The sequence below is a fragment of the Carlito syrichta genome, unplaced genomic scaffold (assembly GCF_000164805.1).
Source record: "Carlito syrichta isolate Samal-C Ts95f unplaced genomic scaffold, Tarsius_syrichta-2.0.1 Scaffold303335, whole genome shotgun sequence".
NCBI lineage: Eukaryota > Metazoa > Chordata > Mammalia > Primates > Tarsiidae > Carlito > Carlito syrichta.
In genome coordinates this window covers 37,578-60,077 of record NW_007247431.1, presented here as the reverse complement: position 1 = coordinate 60,077, position 22,500 = coordinate 37,578, and positions in this window count along the sequence as shown.

Here is a 22,500-nt window from a genome sequence, read left to right as displayed (position 1 = left end):
ATTACATCAAGAGGCTGAACCTATTCCTGATTGGTATCCCAGAAGAAAAGGAAATGCAAAACACCTTGGAGCAAGTATTCCAGGAGGTTATCCAAGAAAACTTTGCCCATTTCATCCAAACACAAGAGATTTGGAGAACCCCTGCAAGACATCAAATGAGAAGACCAACCTCTAGACAAAGTAATTCACCTACAAAAGTAGGTAGGTACAAAAGAAAAAAATCCTAAAGGCAGCAAGAGAGAAAGGTCAGACTACCTACTGGGGAAAACCAATCAGAATAGCAGCAGACCTACTGGCAGAAACACTACAAGATAGAAGAGACTGGAGTCCAATATTCAAAGTCCTCAAAGATAAACTATTTTAACCAAGAATTTCCTATCCAGTCAAGCTCAGCTTCATCAGTGATGGAGAATTAAAATCCTTCCCAGATATCCAATCCCTAAGAGATTATGCAGCTTCCAGATCAGCTCTATTAGAGACACTTAAAAAGGTATTAAGTACAGAAGAAAAAAAAGAATGACCACATACTTTCCAAGAGAACAGCAGATACACAATCAACAGAGAATACATCACAACTGCAAACTTGCAATAGCACATACATCAACCCAAAAGCTAAAAGAAAACAAAGAAAAATCTTTAAAAGAACCTCATGACGGGGATAAACAATTACCTTTCAATAATCAGTCTAAATGTGAAAAGACTAAATGCAACACTGAAAAGACGCAGAATGGCAAACTGGATTAAAAAAAAAAAAAAAACACGACCCAATTATTTGCTGCATCTAGGACACTCACCTCACTACAAGGGACGCACACAGACTCAAAGTTAGAGGATGGAAAATGAATATCGAGGCAAATGGATCACAAAAGAAGGCAGGAGTCACAATCTTAATATCAGACAAAACAACCATTAAGCTATCAAAAATCTACAAAGATACAGAGGGACACTACATAATGATAAAAAGTTCAAACCACCAACAGGAATATTCATCCTAAACATATACACACCCAACACAGGAGCATCAGCGTTTATAAAGAAACTACTAGGTAAACTAAAAAAGATATTGACTATAACATTATTATAGCTGGAGAACTTAACTGCCCCACAAACAACCCCATAAAGATCATCAAGGCAAAAAAATCAACAAAGAGATTCAGAACCTAAACTTGACATTTGACCAAGTGGATGTAATAGATACCTACAGATTATTCCACCCAACAACCATAGAAGATACATTCTACTCATCACCACATGGAATGTACTCCAAGATCAATCACATCCTAGCAACTTCTCAGATCACAGTGGAATAAAAATAAATATGTAACACCAACAAAATTCTCCCAAAACCCACAAAGACATGGACACTAAACAGCATGATGCTGAACGACTACTGGGTCAACACAGAAATCAAAACAGAAATTAAGATTTCTAGAAACAAATGAAAATTTTAAAAATCTTACCAAAACCTCTGGGATGCCATGAAAGCAGTTTTGAGAGGGGATCTATATATCTACAAACACACATCAGGCAAATGAAAAGATTGCAAATTAATTCCTAACAAATCATCTAAGGGAGCTGGCAACACAAGACCATCAAAACCCTAACTTTAGCAGAAGAATCCAAATCACCAAAGTAAAAGCCCAAATGTGGGACATAGAAGACTAAAATATCACAGAAAAATAATCAACAAACAAAAAGATGGTTATTTGAAAGAGTAAACATGATTGATGGACACCCTAGACAGAATGACCAAAAAAAGAGAAAAAGTTCAAATAAACACAATCAGAAAAGCAAAAGATCAAATCATAACTGACCCTGAAGAAATACGAAAGATTAACAGAGATAACTATGCACATCTGTAGGGAAATAAACTTGATAACCTAAATGAAACAGAGAACTTTCTGATATCACACTACCACCCAAGATTGAAACAAGAAGATACTGAGACACTAAATAAATCAATAACAACCCAGGAAACTGACTCTGTTATAAGAAAACTACCTATAAAAAAAAAAGCCCTGAGCCAGATGACTTTCCAGCAGAATGCTACAAAAATGTACACGGAGGAGCTGATACCAATCCTATTGAAAGTATTCCAGGCAATTGAGAAATACAGAATTCTCCCCATATCATTTTACTTAGCTAACACCACACTGATATTCAAGCCAGGTAAAGATTCAGCAAAAAAATGGAACTATAGTCCAATATCCTTGATGAACATAGATGCAAAAATTTTCAACAAGATTCTAGCAAATCAAATCCAACAACATATCTCCAAAATCATCTACCATGACAAAGCAGGTCTCATCTCCAAGATGCAGGGCTGGTTCAAAATTCACAGGGCCACCGATGAAATTAAATACATCAACAGGTGTAAAAACAAGAACCACATGATTATATCATTAGATGCAGAAAAAGCTTTTGATAAAATCCAGCATCCCTTCTTGATAAAAACCCTTAAACAAAATACCTAGGTACAGGTGGAACAACCTCAAAATAGTAAGCACCATCTATGACAAACCCACAGTCAGCATTTTGCTAAATGGACAGAAATTGGAAGCATTCCTCCTGAACACCAGAACAAGACAAGGTTGTTCACTCTACCCCTCTTGTTCAACATTATGTTGGCATTCCATAGAGCAATTAGGGGTATCCAAATAGGAAAATATAAAAAATATTCCTCTTTGCTGACAATATAATCCTATACCTCAAAAATCCAAGAGCATCTGTAAAACACCTGCTTTCACGAATAAAGAACCTTGGCAAAGTCTTGGGGTACAAAATAAATGAGTAAAAGACAGATGCGTTCTTATACATCAACAACAAGCAGGCAGAGAACCAAGTAAAAAGCACATTCCCATTCACATTCCCATAGCCAAAAAAAAAAAAAAAGAAAAGAAAAGAAAAGAAAAATACCCTGGCATCTTCCTAACCAGAGAACTGAAAGACCTTTACCTTGATAACTACAAAACGCTGATCAAAGAAATCCAAGAAGACACAAACAAATGGAAAAATATTCCATGCTCATGGACCAGAAGAATCAACAGTGCTAAGATGTCCATCCTGCCAAACACAATCTACTCTGTGATTCAACACAGTACCAACAACATATCTCCAAAATCATCTACCATGACAAAGTAGGCTTCATCTCCAAGATGAAGGCCTAAATTACCAACATCATTTTTCTCAGACCTGGAAAAGACAATATAGAAATTCACACAGAAACATAAACGACCACAAATAGCAAAAACAATCCTTAACAAAAGAAACAAAGTGGGAAGTATCACACTTCCAGACTTTAAACTTTACTATAAGGCTACAATCAAAACAGCCTGGTGTAGGTATGAGAATAGGCATATGGACCAATGGAACAGGATAGAGATTCTGAAAGTGAAACCTCAATTTCTCAATCAACTCATCGTTGACAAAGCCTCCACCAACAACTACTGGGGACAGGAGAGCTTATTTAGTAAACAGTGCTGGGAAAACTGGCTGACCACATGAAGAAGATTAAAACAGGACCCCTACCTAGCACCACACACAAAAATTAACTCTAAATGGATCAAAGACTTAAATGTAAAACTATAAGAACCTTAGAAAATGCAACAGACACCCTTATGGAAATGGAGCTGGCAACCAATTCCTGATCAAAACCCCAAGGCTCATGCCATAAGAGATAAGATGACAAGTGGGACGGACCTCATCAAACTGAATATTGTACCCCACATCTTTATAATAATAAATTAATTAATTAAAAAATACAAAACTGAATAGCTTCTGCAAAGTCAAAGAAACTGTCAAGAGAGCAGGGAGATAGCCCACAGACTGGTAAAAAATATTTGTTAACTGTATATTGGACAAAGGCCTAACAACCAGGATTTACAAGGAACTCAAATGTGCCAAAAGGAAAAAAAACAGTTCCATTAAAGAGTGGGCAAAGAAATGAATAGACACTTCTCAAAAGAAGATATACGGGCAGCCAACAGACACATGAAAAAGTGCTCAGCCTCATGAATCATCTGAGAAATGCAAATCAAAACAACACTGAGATACCACCTAACCCCAGTAAGAATGGCCATCATTAATAAAACAAACAACAGATGTTGGCAAGGATGTGAAGAAAAAGGAATGCTTCTACACTGCTCGTGGGAATGCAAACTAGTGCAACCTCTTTGGAAAACTGTGCGGTGATTTCTAAAAGAACTAGACATTGTCCTTCCATATGATCCATCAATCCCCCTACTGGGAATATACCCAGAGGAATGCATATCATTCTACAAAAAAGATACCTGCACACACATGTTTATGCAGCACTATTCCCAACAGCAAAAACATGGACCCAGCTGTGCTGCCATCAAAACTGGACTGGATGAAAAAAATGTAAGTCGTGCACAGTGGCTCAAGCCTGTAATCCCAGCACTTTGGGAGGTTGAGATGAGAGGATTGCCTCAGCCCGTGGGTTTGAGACCAGCCTGGGCAACATAGTGAGATCTCATCTCTACAATAAATCAAAAAAATTAGCTGGGCATGGTAGCTTGCTCCTGTAGTCCGGCTACTTGGAGGGCTGAGGCAGAAGAATCGCTGGAGTCCTGCGGGTCACACTGGGGTGGCGGTGAGTGTGCCACTGCACTCCTTCCTGGGTGACGGAGTGAGACCCCCAACTCAAAAAAAAAGTGGTACATATACAGAATGGAAAATTGTGCAGCCATAAAGAAGGACAAACATATGGACTTTGCAGCAACGTGGACAGGTTTAGAGTCTATCATACTCAGTGATCTATCACAGAAACAAAGAACAGAGTTTCACTTGTTCTCACTCATAAGCAGACTCTGAACATTTATCATAATACCATAAGAAAGGGATTGGCAGTAGCAGGATACTGCAGGGATGGGGGTGGGGAGGATACAACATCAATTAAGGGTACCTTTGGTCAAACCAGGCAAAGTGGGGACCAAAGGGAGGTCCAAACTTTCTCTGTACAATGACCACTTGTATACCTATTCCTGCATTGTACCCCGACACCTTTAAAACAAAATTAAAAAATTTAAAAAATAAGAGTGGCACTGTTTTACATTTTTATAAATTTCTTTCAAATCTGGCTTAACAGAAACAGAGGCAGTTCAATATTTATACGATTCTTCATTCAATCTTTTGTGATATTAAATGGCATATAACCTCCAGTAAACTCCATTGTACATTCATGAATATGAGAGTGAAAAAGGTAAATATTGTCCTAGTATTACTTTATAAATAGTTTTGACCTCATTGATGCCCTGAAAGGGTCTTAAAAATCTTGAATAAGTCTCAAACTCATTTTGAGACCTGTTGGCACAGAGGTTAAAGCCACAAGTTCCAAATTCAGAATGCCTAGGTCTGAATTCCAGCTCTACTTCTTATTAGCTATGTGAACTTGGGAATATCAGTTAATTTCTCTAGGACTCCATTTAATTTGTCAATTATAGTAACTACCTTGGAGGGATTGTTGTATACATTAAATGAGATAATCCATTCCAAGAATCTTGGCTTGGTTTATAATGATTTTAGATAATAATACAACAGCTAAGATTAAAATGTATATTGCTTTAAAACTTCCCATTTAAAACTTGCTGGGTCCAACCATTTTACCTGATTGACTCCCTGAAAGGGTCTTAAAAATCCTGCACAATCTGGTACATGTCTGGAACATAGGAGGTGTTCAAATTTTTGTGAATAAATGAATGAGTGAATGGCTAAATGGATGTCCAAATGCAAAGACTGTATTCATATCCCAAAAGCAACATAATTCTTCTCTATTTCCAAACAGCATTAGCATGGGTAAGGACTGCCAAGAATACTCAGATCTAAACAAATTAACCATTAGTAGTTTAGCATCCAAGGAAAAGGTGTGTTATCACATGAAACGCAGATGGTGTGGTAGTGATTGTTTAAGTAGGAGATTGTTCAAGATACATCTTCAGATCTATTCACAACCTGCAGTCTGGTTGGGCTTCTTTATTATAATCATGTTGTATACATATGCCATATGGAGAAGCAGAAAGAAATAAAGGAAACCAACTTTTATTAAATATGTACTCTATGTCAGGCATGATTTTGAGAAATAGGAAGTTTCACCCCCAAGTTATAAAGAGGAAACTAAGGATCAGGCAAGTTATATAACTGCTTGTGGGGCCCAGAGCTAACATTTGGCAAAGCCAAGAAAGACCTGGATGGATTTCTTCTACTTTGCTTCTTGTAATACCTCTAAGTTTTTTTCTAGAGTTTTATCTAATTCCTTGCAAATTATATATCTTTAATAAAGGTTTTCAGGATAAAGATGACAGATTGTGTCCAAACCAAAAAAGGCAAATACTTAAAAGGAAAGTAAAACTGCATTATGGCAACAAAGGATATTATGCAGTAAGCAGTCAATGTCACCACAGAGAGTCAACACTATTTTGGCATCTGAATTCTTTAAAAGGAGGTTTATATACTGTCACCAGGCTCATGAAGAAAGATAACAGATCTGGTAAAGAAACAGCAGTACAAGACATTATTTAGCTATAACTTTATTATAGAGAAGAGTGATCTAAAAAAAAAAAAAGAATGGCATTCACTTAACAAAAGAAGGCGAAGTTTGAGGAGAAGGTGAATCATTAAATCTTAGAAAAGATAACAAAAAAGCTGTAGCAGAATATGGTATCCCCAAATATGCCACACTTTGGCATAAGGATTATTTTGAATTAAACGCACTTTAAAAATATTAGATGCAAGAAAAGCACTCTGGCACTTCCTTTTTCTTCCTGAAAGCAACAGAACAAACTCTATGTGCAAGGAATCCTGTTTGTATCAGTAGGAAGGAGGACATTTTTATCACCAGGGAGGGGAGTCCAGGCAGAGAAACAAACAAATGTTGTTAAACTAACCTTTATCCTCCTAGTCATTTTTCCACAATTAATTGCCCTTATCCCAAAACCATTTTGTCTCATCACATTTTCACAATTTACTACTCTATGTCCAAACTAGTATATAAGCTTTTGGCCCTCATTGCTTCTTTGGGTTTTCATTGTTCTTGTGAAGGCTCCTATGTGCATGTGAAAGTTACTAAATAAAATTTGCAAACTTTTCTCCTGCTAATCTGTCTTCTGGTAGTCTAATGTATAGAACTATAGCCAGAAACCATAAAGGGGGAGCAGAAAAAGTTTTGCCTCCCCTACATGAGACATACAGCTAGTGAACAGCGAATAGTAATGCAACAGTGTGCTAAGCTACAGCGTGAAAAGGGCTATGCCCACAAGAAAAAGGGCGAGATTACATCACTATGACATTAAGTGATTATGTGTTTACTTATTTCAACTCCACACATAGTAGCTAGTTTAATCTTCATATCAATCCTGTAAGATAGGTACATTATTATCTCCATTTTACAAATGAAGAACTTAAAGCATATAGAGGTACGAACATTTATCCAAAGTCACACAGTTAGGAAGTAATAGAGTTGGAATTTGAACCATGTAGTCAGATCTTACATACTACACTGATGATATATGCTACTGATAAACATACTAGAAAAACATTTTATATAATAAAATATATGAATAAGAAAAAAGATATATAATACCATCACGTTGAGGCAACTACTGTTCACATTTTAGTATAGTTTCTTCCAGTCTTTTCTCAATAATCATCCTCTCACTTCTACATTTTATAGCTGACTTTAACATTTTTAATATAACTATTTCCTCAGATTAAAATTCTGTTCTATCATCATGTTAATGGCTAGAATATTTCTTCAAACAGCTGTACATAATATATTCAACCAATGCTTTAGTGTTGGTAATTCATGGTGTTCTCAATTTCCTACAATACCCTTGGACCTCTATTATCTGTGGGTTCCACATCCATGGAGTCAACCAAGTACAGATAGAAGATATTTAGGAAAAAGGAAACAAAGATGGTTGCAATCATACTTGAAGTTGTATGGAATTTTTCTTCATGTCATTATTATCTAAACAAAACAGTACAACAATTAGTTACAGAGCATTTATGTTGTATAGGTACTACCAGCTATCTACAGATGATTCAAAGTATGTGGGAGAATGTATGAAGGTTATATCTAAATATTACAGCATTTTATATAAGTGCATAGAGAATGCATGGATTTTGGTATCCGTGGTGAATCCTGAAACCAATACCCTATGGATACTGAGGGACAACTATCAATTCAAAACAATACAAACAGTCAGACTGCAATGGATAAAACTTATTTATAAGTAAAACCTGAGTGCACTTCTTTTTGCTAGAAATAATTTCTAAGACATATTAACATTAATTTTTTTTTATTTTTTGAGTTGGAGTCTCACTTTGTTGCCCAGACTGAATATGCTGGGCTCCAGCAATCCTTTCAGCCTCAGCCTTTCAAGTAGCCAGAACAACAGGTGTGCGCTACCACGTCTGGCTAATTTTTTATTTATTGCAGAGATGAGATCTCGTCAAGTTGCCCAGGCTGGTCTCGAACCTACAGGTTCAGGCAATTCACTCACCTTGGCCTCCCAAAGTGCTGGGATTACAGGCTGAGCCCAGCCAACATTATTTAATTTTAACAATTTCTAAAACTAATTGAATAAGTTAACCTATAATTGAATGAATACAAATATAGCTAAAAAATGAATAGCCTCTTAATTTGACCAGTTATCTTTAGATTGTAATAGACAATTTAAAATACATTAAAATAGTAATTTTCCCTTCATCTGAACTGGCAATTAATATCGTCAGTTCTATTTGAACATATTCTATTACTTTTTCCAAAATAAGTAAAATTTTGTCAGCTTTTTTTCTGATAATAATATTTTATTTGAGTGAAATACTGATAAAAAGAAGATAACACATTTAACAACATAATTTCACCTGAATTTCAAACTTTTAAATTTATGTTTAAAGTATGTTGAGATGCTATATGAGTTTTTTTCTACTATTTGACATGTCCTATAATTCTGAAGGTCCTTTTAGTAGTTGCACTGCTTCATATTTAAGAAATCAAAACCAGTACTGAAAATTGAGACCCCCCCTTCCCCCCAAAAAACAACTGTTTGACATTGCATCTGGCTTATAAAAATTTAGCTCACCAAAACCAAAAAATAAAATACTTGTCATGACACCTTTATTTTTAAGTACATAATGGGAAGATGAGTAAATTATAATATTTATTGCCAATAGGCCTTCTCTGAGTATCAATTGACTCCAACCATAATTGATAACCAAAGCCAATAGTAGGTACTGTTACAATTCCAAGTTCAAAAGGTTAATTATGGCCTGGCCACAGGCTCATCCGGAAACCTGAAACTGATTGCTACATGCTTTCCTAATGAAGATGTACTGCATGTATTATGGGAGCATGCTGATAAGTGATTGGGACCTCCAACATCAATGTAGCAAGCAAGCATTAACCTTCACCACGTCAATTTAACTGTCATTCTCACAGTTTATATCCCACCAGGTCCTTTTATTCTATGAGAAGGAAAGCATCTTTCCCTTGCAAAGGCAAGATTTCCATTTTCATTCTAATGAATACAAGAATCAATAACAGTAAGTCAATTCAAACTATGTTATGAATTAACAATACCCAGGGAAGTTAAGAAGAGATTAGATTGATGATGAGACTTCTTACTTGTCACCAAAATCTTTAATTTGCATGTAGATTTACTGTCCTAACAAAGGACTTTAGAAAAATAACAGAATCTTTTTTTTTTCCCCAGAGAGGCACTTTATACTGCTTGCTTTCTTACTTGTAGGCCAAGGGAGGGGGTAAAAAAGGCAGGCTGCATTCTAAGCATTCACTCATAAATAAAACCAATTTAGCAAACTTTGTGGTTTGCATCTAACAGTCACAACCAGTTGAGGAACAGAATTGTAGGCACTAAGATATCGTCAATATCATGTGAACATACCATGTGATACTAACTAGCAACAAATCATGCCTTTGATGGCAGGTAATAGAGAAACAGTAGAGTAATAAAATGAGCACTAGTATATGAGGCTGACAATATAACAGATGTGTTCTTTACTATCTCTGTGGCCTTTTAAGAAAACAAAGTCTTCCTGAGTCTGCTTCTGTCCTGTAAAATAAGAATAATAATTCTTGCTCTGTCTCAGAAAGAAGAAATTTTCAACCGTGGCTACATACAGAAGTATGCTAAACCTAAAAACAAGCAAATGAAAGATACCTGGATGCCACACCAATAAATTGTGATCTAACTGGTTTAAATGGGACCCAGGCATGGGTAATTTTTAGTGGTTGTTCAGAAAAACTTCTTACTTTACTTTTTAAACTTTTTGTTACTTAAATGGAAAGCATATACAAACATAATGGAAATACATGAACAAGCTTCAATGGTTAGCAATATTTTACAAATCTGATATCATCTATTTTCCCACTCTCAGCATTTAAAAAATTCTCATTTGAATATTTTATAGTAAATCTACACTGGTATTTAAAAAAATCACTCATATGATTATATTGTAAAATCAGTACTGTGATCCACACAAGAATTTGAAAATCTTTTTTCCAAATTACAAAGAAGTAACAATAAAACCAAGTTCATTCCCAAATGGATTATTAGGCTCAAGAGTTTTTACTGAAATTGATGGACCAAGTCAACAAAATACTTAGTTTAATAAATACTATTTTAATCACTTTCTTCTTCTGAGAACTGTCAGACCTGCTAACTGATAGGCTACATAGTACAAAAAAGTTACGTCTAGAAAAATCCCATTCTTCCCTAATACCCATAATTTCCATCCTTATTCCCCAATTTTATAGTTCCCCAAGTGTATTGCTCTCTCACCAGTCACCCAATATATGAATACCTGTATTTTCAAAATTGTTGGTCAGTCACTTTCTCTAGGAAAGAAAGTAGGTATGCTCAACCAGCTTACTAATGCATAGAGCAATTTACCCCTTGCAGCTGCACCTCAACTGACAGCCTGAAGCACCAAACAGGGGTGATTGTTCAATAGACAAAATACAAAGAAATATAAGAATGTATAAATGAATACTAATCAAATTTTTCCACCAATACCATCAACTTCAGAACGGTCTGATGCAAAGAACCCTGGTTTCTGTATCAGACTAATGTCTAGGAAACTGATTCTAAAAGTACAGGCTTTTGTTATTCAAAGACACAAAAGGGAAAGTTTTTAAATAAAGAAAATATTTCTTTCCTCCCCAAGAATTTCAGTTTAAATATACTTACAACATACTAAGAAGCAAAGCTTATTAACATATATTATATAATACTCTTATTTTACCTTTTAAATTTTTAATGTAAATGGTCAAACATAATAATCTGTTTATATAAACATATCCCCTCCAAGATTATTTCCCAATGATTTTTCTTTAATTTAGGGAACCACTGGAAAAAAGAAATGACTGTAGTCAAAGATGGCCACAATAATAGTTGTAATAATAACAGCAATAATAACAACATCAACAACAGAAGCATCTAATTTTATCTAATCCTTTAAAAGCATTTTCTAGCCGGGCTCGGTGGCTCAGCTTGTAATCCTGCGCCTTGGGAGGTTGAGGTGAGTGGATTGCCTGAGCCTGTGGGTTCGAGACCCGCCCGGGCAACTTGGCGAGACCTCATCTCTACGATAAATAAAAAAATCAGCCGGGCGTGGTAGCGCATGCCTGTAATTCTGGCTACTCGGAAGGCTGAGGCGGAAGGATCGCCGGAGCCCAGCAGGTCGAGGCTGCGGTGGCCGGGAGTGGCCACTGCACTCCAGTCTGGGTGACAGAGTGAGACTCTAACTCAAAAAAAAAAAAAAGCATTTTCTATGTGAGAGTTATTGCACTAAGCATATTATCTCAATCCCCACATTAACCCTACAAAGTAGATATTAGGTATTATTGTTTCCATTTTATCATAGAACTGAAGTTTAGAGTGGATAAATAACTTGCCTAAAGAAAAAAAAGCTAGTAAGTAGCATCACTGGGATTTAGTTAGTCTGACACTAGAGTCTAAGCTCCACCACTATCATTATTCAAAAGCAAAGGTAATGCTACTAACAGGTTACCTTTATTCTGTAGAAAATCATTCATAGGTACAGCTGTTACTTACCAATTGATTTAATGTGGCAATGAAGCAGAAATGGTCAACACTATGAATAGCTTTTTAAAGCCCAATATATCAAAAGCTTCTGTATTTCATCCTCAATATCAAAACTAATTGGACTATTGTAATTTACATTTCTCTTTCTGAATGAATACTGAAGTGCTGAAAAATCAAGTTCATAATTTACATACGTAAGATAATTAAACAGTGACTACAGATTAAAATTTTACCACTTAGTAGCTATGGGCCTATTGATAAACCTACTGATAAAAACTTAATTTCAGCCGGGCTCGGTGGCTCAGCCTGTAATCCCACACCTTTGGGAGACTGAGTTGAGTGGATTGCCTGAGCCGCGGGTTCGAGACACGCCTGGGCAGCGAGACCTCATCTCTACAATAAATAAAAAAATCAGCTGGGTGTGGTAGCGCATGCCTGTAATTCCGGCTACTTGGAAGGCTGAGACGGAAGGATCGCCGAAGCCCAGCAGGTTGAGGCTGCGGTGGCCGGGAGCGGCCACTGCACTCCAGTCTGGGCGACAGAGTGAGACTCCAACTCAAAAAAACCCCAAAAAAACCAACTTAATTTCTCACACCCCCATTTCTTTTTCTCTAAAAGGAGGACTATAATTCAGACTTGTTTATTCATTCATCTACCTAAATGTATACACTTACTGAAGACATGGTTAACAAGACAGAAGATGTAGCTGGAAACCCAAAGCTATGCTTCATAGAGCTGATAGTCAAACAAACCTTTTGAAGATTAAATAAAAACTGTAACATACAGAATTTGATACATAGAAGGAATTTAATGACAACTACTTCCCTTCCCCTTTTCCTATGCTTTCTGAATGAAATTATAGTGGATTAAAAATTATAGTGATATAATGTTCTCAATTGTTACATCTAACAGATACATTGACAAAAGGAAAGAAAAAGCTAATGGAAGACACTAAAACAGGAGGTAATGTTATTCAGATTTCTCTCCTCTATGGTCTGGAACAATATCTGCATTAGATTTAAAAAATCACGGAGGGAAATTTCTTTAGGACCTCCTTGAAGCAGAAACAAAGTCCTTTGCTAAAACAAAAGTATATAAAATATGAAGACAAGAATCACAAACTTTAATTACACAGCCACGATTAACAATGCCTAACGTTAACCAAAACTATTATAATTTCCTTTAGTGCCAATCTACGGGTTTCTAAATGTTACACCACATACTTAGAATTTTCACTAGGCTTTCAGAAGCATCTCTTCTTTCCTTCCTTTACACAGCTTTTTGTTATTGTTGATAAACTAACCTTAAAGCTGGCTATTATATCTTCAAAACGCGAGTAAGAACTTAGTTCCTTTTTTACAGATGCTAAACATTCATGCCCTGTCCTGGTTACATTATTGTTTTCCTGAATTTACTCTTTCAGAAAATGTAAGTTGCAACATATTATTCAAGTACTCAAAGTTAAATTAATTTGTAATTTCTTATCCTATCTAATCTTTTCCTCTTCTGACCTTTTCATAGACAATATCTTTCCAGATTTACTATGTATTACATCTAATTATAAAACCATGCTGTCTGCCAATTATCCAATTTGCACAATTTGTTCTATGTAAGAGGATATGCCACCTAAATATTTATTGTCTATTTAGCAAACTAACTCAATGTCCTTATAAAGTATTTTCCTCCTCAGATTTCCTCACTTGGCTTCTCTTGCCAATAACACATTCAGTTCAATGACTTCATTAATGACCTCTACTTTAAATCCTCTTTGGAAGAATACAGACACAAAAAAGTTAATAAATATGATATGCCAACACTCCGTTTCTTTCCTCAGAGCATTAATGGTCACTAACACTTTATAATTTTAAAATATTTAATGTTTTTTATGATGGATCGTTATTTTATATGCATTTCACATTACAGGTGACCCTGGAACCACAGGTTGTTCACTGTGGGTTCACTTATACACAGATTCTTATTTAATAGAAATTACACCAAGTATGCTTATCTCTCCTGCTTCCCCTTCCACCTCTCCTCTAATTTTTCTGCTCTGCTACCCATGAGACATCAAGACCAACTTTTTCTCCTCCTCCAGCCTACTCAATGTGAGTATGACAAGAATGGAGACCTTCATGATGATCCACTACTTAACAAGCAAATACATACATATACTTTCTCTTCCTCATGATTTTTTTCTCTAGCCTCCATTATTGTAAGAACGCAGTCTACAATATATACAAGGGGAACCCCCGCAAAAGGACCAGAATTTATTTATTTAAAAAATCATGTATTTATTCTTACATGTTCAAACTTCAGTCACCTTCAAAGCAATCTCCATTTGATGCAATACACATATCAAGATGCTTTTTTCCACTGCTCAAAACAATTTTTGATATTGTCAATTTTGACGTCTTTCAGTGCTTCTCATTTTTTGTTTTACCTCTTCCATATTGGCAAAATGCTTCCCTTTGAGAACATTTTTCCTCTGGGAAATTAAAAAAAAAAAAAGTTGCACAGAGCAAGATCTGGTGAATAGGAAGAGTGAGACACGAATGTCTTGTTGTTTTTGGTCCAAAACTGCTGAATACTCAGTGCAATGTGGGCAGTTGTACTCGTAAATCACCTATCATGAAATGGGAAAAGGCACTGAAAGAATCTAAAAAAAAAAAGTACACTGAAGCCAAAAGCAGCCTTTCACAATAACACTAGCTGGTACACTGATTCTGATTGGTTCCTAGAACATGTAACTAGCAGAGGAAGCCTGTATAAAAGGAGCCCACCCTCAAAAAAAAAGATAATTCTGGGTTTTGTTTTGTTTTTTTAGTAGTCCCTTCTTGTATACATACAAAAAAAGTATTGACTGACTGCTTATGCTACTAAGAAATCTTTCAGTCAACAGTAGGTTACTAGCATTTGAGTTATTTTGGAGTCAGAGTTGTGCTCAAATTTTCTTTCTTTTTTCTTGTTTTTTAGTTTTTAATTTTAAACATATGGGGTACAATTCAGGGTTAGGAATACAAATATTCATTATGTAGGTATGCTTGTTGATGAGGTACCCCTTCCCCCAGTTTCTCACTACTGCAAATTCCTTTCTTATAATATTAGAATGATTGTTCAAAGTCTCCTTATGAGTGAGAACATGTGGTACTCTTTGTTTGTGATATATCACTGAGTACCACTAAGAGACACTAAGTCCATCCAAGTTGCTGCGCCCTTGTTTATGGCTGCATAATATTCCATTGTGTATATGTATCACATTTTTTTGGTCCAGTCCTCATTAGATGGGCAGCACGGTTGGTTCTATGTCTTTTATTGTTGTGAATAACGCTGCAATAAACATGCCTGTGCAAGTATCTTTTACATAGAGTGATTTGAGTTCCTTCAGGTATATTCCTAGTAGGGGGATTGTGGGTCATATGGAAGGTCAGTTTTTAGATCTTTTAGGAAACACCACACTCTTTTCCACAGAGGTTGTACTTGTTTACACTCCCACCAAGTACAGAAGTGTTCTATTTTCCCCCCCACATTCTCTTCAGCATCTGTTGTTTTTTGAGTTATTGATGATGGTCATCCTGACTGGAGTTAAGTGGTATCTCAGTGTGGTTTTAATTTGCATTTCTTTGATGACTAGTGAGGATGAGCATTTTTTCATGTATCTGTTGGCTGCTCGAATGTCTGCTTTTGAGAAGTGTCTATTCATATCTTTTGCCCACATTGTAATGAGGCTGTTTGTTTTTTTCTTTTCAGCATGTGTGAGTTTCTTGTAGATCCTAGATATTAGGCCTTTATCAGATAAACAGTTGGCAAATAATTTTTCCCAGTCTGTGGGCTGTCTCTCTGTTCTCTTAATAGTTTCTTTGGCTTTGCAGAAGAGTTTCAGTTTGATGAGGTCCCACTCATCTATCTTATCTCTTATGACATGGGCACTTGGAGTTTTGAATAGAAATTGGTTGCCAGTTTCAATTTTCATAAGAGTGTCTCCTACATTTTCTAAGGTTCTTTTAGTTTGAGGTCTTATGTTTAGGTCTTTGATAAGTTTAGAGTTGATTTTTGTGTACGGTGATAGTTAGGGGTCTTGTTTTAATTTTCTGCATGTTGTCAGCCAGTTTACCCAGCAGCATTTACTAAAAAGGTTTGCCTATTCCCAGTAGTTGATGGTGGAGGCTTTGTCAAAGAAGAAATGGTCGAGAAATTGAAGTTTTGCTTCTGGAATCTCTAACCTGTTTCATTGTTCTATATGCCTGTTCTTGGACCAATACCAGGTTGCTTTATTATTATTTATAAAAAAGTTTGAAGTCTGGGAGTGTGATACCTCCCACTTTGTTTTTTATTTTTTGTTGAGGACTGTTTTGGCTATTTGTGGTTGTTTATGTTTCCATATGAATTCATGTATTGTCGTTTCCAGGCCTGAGAAGAATGCTGCTGGTAACTTAATGGGTATTGAGTTAAATCTGTAGATTGCCTTGAGTAGGATGGACATCTCAACAATGTTGATTCTTCCAATCCATGAGTATGGAATATTTTTCCATTTGTGCCATCTTTGATTTCTTTGAACAGTGTTCTATAGTTTTCGTTGTAAAGGTCTTTCACTTTTCTAGTTAGGAAGATGCCAAGGTATTGCATTTTTTTTGTGGCTACTATCACTGGGATTGTGCTTTTTATTTGGGTTTCTGTTTGTTTATTGTTGGTGTATAGGAATGTGACTGTCTTATGCACATTTATTTTATACCCTGAGACTTCGCCAAAGTCCTTTATCAGTGCAAGGAAGTTTTTGACAGATTCTCTTGGGTTTTTGAGATATAGAATCATATCATCTGCAAAGAGAGATTTCTTAACATCCTCTTTTCATGTATGGATACCCCTGATGTCCTTGTCTTGTGTGATTGCTCTAGCAAAGACTTCCAATACTATGTTGAACTGGAGGGGTGAGAGTGGGCATCCTTGTCCTGTTCGAGTTTTCAGGGGAAATGGTCCCAATTTCTGTTCATTTAACAGTATGCTGGCTGTGGGTTTCTCACAGATAGCTCTTACTATTTTGAGGTATGTTCTATCTATGCCTAGAAGTTCGAGGGTTTTTATCAAGAAGGGGTGCTGGATTTTACTGAAAGCTCTTTCCGTGTCTAATGATATAATCATGTGTTTTTTCTTTTTACATCTGTTGATGTATTTAATTAAGTTTTGCAGATGTTGAACCAGCCCTGTATCCCGTGGATGAAGCCTACTTGGTCATGGTGGATGACTTTTGAGATGTGTTGTAGGATCCAATCGGCTAGAATCTTGTTGAGAATTTTTGCATCTATGTTCCTCAAGGATACTGGCCTGCAGATTTCTTTCTTTGTTGGATCTTTTCCTGGTTTGGTTATCAGTGTGATATTAGCTCTATAAAATGATTTGGGGGGTTTTCCATCTGTCTTGATTGCCTAGAATACTTTAAATAGAACTGGTATCAGCTCCTTGTATATTTTATAGAATTCCTCTGGAAAGTCATCTGGTCTAGGGCTTTTTTTTTTTTTTTTGGTAGGTAGTTTTCTTATGATATAGTCGATTTTCTGAGTTGTTATTGGTCTATTCAGGGTCTCAATTTCTACTTGTTTCAACCTGGGGCGGCTGTATGACGTCAGAAAGCCCTCCATTTCATTTAGATTTTCAAGTTTGTTTCCATACACGTGTATAGTAATCTCTGATAATCTTTTGTATTCTTTGAGGTCAGTTGTGACTTGATCTTTTGCATTTCTGATTGTGTTTATTTGGAATTTTTCTCTCTTTTTCTTGTTTAGTCTAGTTAGGGGTCCATCAATCTTGTTTATCCTTTCAAAGAACCAGCTTTTTGTTTTGTTGATTTTTTGGATTATGTTTTTGTCTTCTATGTCCCAAATCTGGGCTATTATTTTGGTGATCTGGATTCTTCTGCTGAAGTTAGGGTTTAAGTGGTCTTGCTTTTCCAGCTTCCTAACGTGATTTTTTAGGCTGTTAACTTGTGATCTTTCCATTTTCTTCATGTGTGTTCGTATCAATATGAATTCCCCGCTCCTTTCATGGCATTCCAGAGATTTTGGTAATGTGTTTCTTTGTTTTCATTTGTTTCTAGGAATCTTTTAATTTCTGTGTTGATCCAAGAGTTGTTCAGCATCATGCTGTTTTGTGTCGTCTTTGTGGGTTTGGGGGGAACTTTTTTGGTGTTGATATTAATTTTTATTTCACTGTGGTCTGAGACAGTTCATGGCAGTATCTCAGTCTTGTGAAATTTGTTTATGCTTGATTTATGGCCAAGGATGTGGTTCCATGTAGTGAAGAGTAGAATGTATATTCCGTGGTTGTTGGGTGGAGTGTTCTATAGTTATCATTAAGTCCATTTGGTCAAGCATAATGTTAAGGTTCTGAGTCTCCTTTTGTCTTGACGATCAGTCTAGGATTGTTAGTGGGGTATTTAAGTCCCCATCTATGACAGTGTTAGAGTCAATATCTTTTGTTAGTTTACCTGGAAGCTGCTTCATGAAAGATGGTGCTATGTTGGGTGTATATATATTTAGGATGGATATTTCTTGCTGATGGATTGAATCTTTTATCATGATGTAGTGACCTTATGTATCTTTTTAAATTTTAGATAGCTTAAAGGGTAATTTCTGATATTAAGATCACAACTTCTGCTTTCTTTTGCATTCCATCCACCTGAAAGTTTGTTTTCCATCCTCTTTGAGTCTGTGAGTGTCCTTTCTGGTGAGATGACTCTCTTGGAAACAATATATTGTTGTATCATGATATTTTATCCAATTTGCCATTCTATGTCTTTTCAGTGGTGCATTTAGTCCATTCACATTCAGGCTAATTATTGAGGTATGTGAGTTTAGCCCTGTCATGAGGTTCTTACAGTGTCCGTTGCTGCTGCTGCTGTTTGTTGTCTTTCCTTAGATTTTTGAATTAATTTGTGTGTTTTCAATTTTTTTCCTGCATTCTTGGGAATGGTGTTGCTGTTCTTTTTTTCTCTTTTCTGTGTTTAATACTTTCTTAAGTGTTTCTTGTATAGCTGGTCTACAGGCAGCACAAACTCTTAGGAATTGAATGGCTGGGAAGCATTTTAATTCTCCATCACTGATGAAGCTTAGCTTAGCTGGGTAGGTAATTCTTGGTTGCAATTGTTTATCTTTGAGAAGTTTGAAGATTGGACTCCAAGCTCTCCTAGCCTGCAGTGTTTCTGTAGATAAATCTGCTGCTATTCTAATTGGTCTTCCCTGATAGGTAGTCTGACCTTTCTCTCTTGCTGCCTTTAGAATTTTTTTCTTTTATACCTACTTTGTATAAATGAATTGCTATGTGTCTAAGAGTTGGTCTTCTCATTTGTTGTCTTGCAGGGGTTCTCTGAATCTCTTGTGTTTGAATGGTCACATCTCTGATGAGATGAGGGACATTTTCTTGGATAATTTCATGGAATATTTGTTCCAGAGTGGTCTCATCTCTGTCTGCCTCAGGGATTCCAATTAATCTTAGATTTGGCTTCTTGAAATAACTGCTCATCTCTTGGAGGTTTTGGTCTGTCTTTTTAAGCTTCTCTTCTATGTTTTTAACAGTTTGGGTTAGTTTCATATTTTGGTCCTCAAGCTCTGAGATTCTTTCTTCTGGTTGGTTAATTCTGCTTTCCATCCTTACCAGTTTGCTATTTATTTCATTTTCACTGTATTCTTTATTGCTGTTATCTCAGTTATCATCTCCTTCATTATTTCCTCTTGCTTCTCATTTCTATTTATTCTCTCTATTAATATTTTGATACCTGGGTTTGTGGCTTGAGACCAGTCAATCTGGGGGCTCTTCATTGTTTGAGTTCCAAAGTCTGTATTCTCAGTTTTCCTCCCAGGAGTCTGTATGGGACCCATATTCTTCCTTTGATTGTTCTTCATTTGTATAAGTTTTCCTACCCCTCCCCCTCTTTTTTATCTCTAATTCTGTTGTTCAGTGATGGGGGGATAGCTTTTACTTCTGTTTGCCGAGTCCCCTATTCTTCCTTATGTAGATCCTCTGACTTTGTTCAATTTTGAAACTGGACTGGGGTGGGGGGGCCTGTGCTTTTTGTGGTTTTGAGACTTAATTAAGGGGGGAGCTATGATTCAGAAGCTACCTGCAGATACCAGTATCTGCTGACAGGTATGTGGGTCCCCTGGAACCCACTTCCCACATCCTTACAATCTGTCCATGCAGTTGGGGTGCATGTTTGTCCCCTGAAATATGTTGAATTTTCAACTTGAGGAGGGTTGGCACCCTGTATTGTTGTTCCAGGGTCAACCGTATCTAATCTGATCATCACGCAATCGACTGAAATAGAAGGTGCAGTTAATATGTCCATCGTGTATTGGAGAAAAATAGGGCCCAGAAAGCTTATGACCTGCCAAAGCTTCCTGGGCTACCATAACCCTTCTGAATTTCTATGCACCTGTTTATCTCCATCGACAATGGGCTTCCTTTCATAAGCTATACATCTAACATGAGATGGAAAGGATTGTGCTTTCTTTTTATTTTATAGTAGTCAATAATATCCCTCATAAATTCAACTCCAAGATGATAAAATAGCAAAGACTGACACAGCCATATAATCTATATCCCACTTCTATTCCTGTTATATTTCTATCCTTCATGAACCAGCCTAAACATGATTGAAGTCGTCACCACACGTACTGGGGGTCCTAAAAAAATGTATAGATATTTTAAGAGATGTTATCTATGTATTACTTTTCAAAGTTGAATTTAATTTATGGTAGCAGTGTGCAATATAATGTTAGCTCAAAAGATGGTATTAATCAAATTAATACTAGTGGTACCGTGAGAGTAGGTTAGTCAAAGAAAATGGTGAAAACACAGTTGTCTTTCCAGAAGTGCAAGACCATTTTGAAATGGTATTTGAAGTTTGAGAACGTTGTGGAAGTACAACATCAATGGAGGTATGAGTATGAACAGAATCTCCAGCATGCCTAACAAATGCATGCATTCGTGATAAGTTTGAGACACATGGTAATGTGTATGATGTGCACAAGGGAAGATCCAGGAGAGGTCTCGCATAGCAACAAGTCCTGCAGTAGTCTGTCATAATCAGAAGTGTCTGGACATGGATGGTAACAACTTTGAGCACTTCTTGTAATTGCAGAAGTCAAACGTGACTTGCATTCATCTTTTGTTATCAGTATTTACTGAGTATTACAATTTTAATACAGTTTTTTCCTTTCTTAAAATGTGTACACATCTCTTTTTGGTACTCTCTGTATATCAAGGAGATAGAAAATGAAGACAATTAGATAAAGTAAAATAACAGAAAATGACATTATCGACTATTCAGTGAGAATGGATTTAGAATTCACTAAGCTGACATTATTACAGGTTAACAGTGTGTGAAAAAATAATAAGGAAAGGTAAAATTAAATAAAAGGAAAGGTAAAATTAAATAAAATAATTACTGCTGCTTTAACAGAATACTACAGACCGAGTAATTTACAAAGAAAAGAGATTTATTTGACTGAGAGTTCTGAATGCTGGGAAGTCCAAGAGCATTGTACCAGCATTTGGCAAGAGTCTTAACATGGCAAAAGGGCAATCAAACACACCAGACTGAGAGAGAGGTACCAGGGGCCAGAGGTAACACCCTACTCTTGTGGTAACTAACCTGCTCCTAAAATGATGACTTTAACTGATTCATAAGGGCTCTGCCCTCATTATCTAATCACCTCTTATTAGGTCCCATCTCCTAACACTACTGCACTGGGGATTAAATTCCCAACTTCTGGGGAACATATTCAAGCCACAGCAATAGGGAAATGAATAAAAAGTAGGGGCAGAATACTGACAATTTGCCAATATGATAACTCTTCCATAATTCCTTTACATGAAGAGGACAAACTTCTGAAAGACCAGAAGCATCATTGTTAGAAGACAGGCTTAGGTGAGCACAGTAAAAAGTTGAGAGCTTACGGAATCCGATGAAGAATTTTTTACACTCAGATGCATGGAGAGCTTCTATTGTATTCAAAGGATTTGTTTCTAAGGAAGAGAGAAATATTGGGAGATTCCTCAAAGAATAAACCTACTTTAAATGCATAGATCATTATATAAAGATGATGATAACAATGATGATGGATAATATGAGAAAAATAAAAGGTTCGGTTTATAGAAGCATTTGCAAAATGCCAGGCACTGGACATTTTACAGACATAATCAACAATCCTCATAATAACTTTGTAAAACAAGTATTACTGGACTTATTTTTACTAGAGAAAATGTAACCTTAGAGTTGAGCTCATCTAGTGACTTGCCTAAGGCATTAAATTTCTTATCATCTAACACACACAATTAAAACAAACATACATGTTGGCTATGACCATTAGACCCTGCCCCAATCTGATGACTATTACCTTTTTTTTTTTTTGAGGTGGAGTCT